We start from the raw sequence: 1,350 nt of genomic DNA, 5'->3' as shown, positions 1-1,350 counted from the left end.
ATAATTAAGAAATATAGGTTAATAGATAATAATCTATAATAGTCAAGATTGTAGTCATGTTAGTTAGATTTTCTAGATGTACAGAGATGTATTTCAGATGGATAGGCATTCTTCAAACCTTTCAAAGACTACAGAATATGCATTTAAAATGTTTAAGAACTTAGGACTTTTCATGATGGTGAGACACATCTGTTCCTGGCAACACCAAGCTACTTCAAGAGGAAGATGGGCACCGAAGAGGTTTCTCATGGAGTCTGTTAGCCATTTGGGCAAGAAACTGTTCTTGCCTGGACTGCTTGATGAACTGGACATGCAGGACCACAGAGAAATGACTGCTGAACTTGCCTAAACATGAGATGGTTCTTTGGGGTTCCTGTTACACAAAAGAGTGTGCCAAACATTCTGCAAGACACAGAAAAATATGACTGACAAACTGCCAATATAGGTGAAACTGTCTTTGAAATTACCTGCTTCATGGAAAAGTCTGCCGGATACTATGGGCCTGTAGGCTGAAGACGGATGCCCCAACATTATAGAAGAGCTTTGGGTGACTGTCCAGACAGCAAGATTTCTCTGTCAATTCTAGAGTTTTGGAAGTTGTTTACAATGTACTTCCTGTTTACTTAGGTAATATTATATCCTTCTGGAGTCTTCAATGGAGTTGAAGAATAAATAGTTATAGTTTTCTTTAGTTATGGTAAAAGATAAAGTAGATGCAACTATTATAACTGTAATTCTTGCTTGATACCTGTTTTGTTAAATGTAATTTTTTTCTATGTTAAAGTTAAAACCTTTCAGTCAGACCTAAACAGAGAACTCTCAACAGAGGAATCTAAAATGGCTGAAAAACACTTAAGGAAATGTTTGACATCCTTAGTCATCAGAGAAATGCAAATCAAAACAACTCTGAGATTCCATCTTACATCTGTAAGAATGGCCAAGATCAAAAACACTGATGACAACTTATGCTGGACAGGTTGTGGGATAAAGGGAACACTTATGCATTGCTGGTGGGAGTGCAAGCTGGTACAATCCCTTTGGATGTCAGTGTGCAATTTCTCCGAAAATTAGGAAACAACCTCCTCAAGACTCAGCAATACCATTAAAGGATGCTCAATTGTGCCACAAGGACATGTGCTCAACTATGTTCATAGCAGCTTTGTTTGTCATAGCCAAAACCTGGAAACAACCTAAATGCCCCTCTACCAAAGAATGGATAAGGAAAATGTGGTACATTTACACAATGGATTACTACACAGTAGAAAAAAATAACTACATCTTGAATTTTGCCAGAAAAGGATGGAGCTAGAAAACATTATTTTGAGTGAGATAACTCAGACAATTATCACA

This window comes from Alexandromys fortis, unplaced genomic scaffold (assembly GCF_014885135.2).
Source record: "Alexandromys fortis isolate MF-2015 unplaced genomic scaffold, M_Fortis_MF-2015_v1.1 scaffold_264, whole genome shotgun sequence".
In the NCBI taxonomy this organism is placed as follows: Eukaryota; Metazoa; Chordata; class Mammalia; order Rodentia; family Cricetidae; genus Alexandromys; species Alexandromys fortis.
This window is presented reverse-complemented; position numbering follows the sequence as displayed.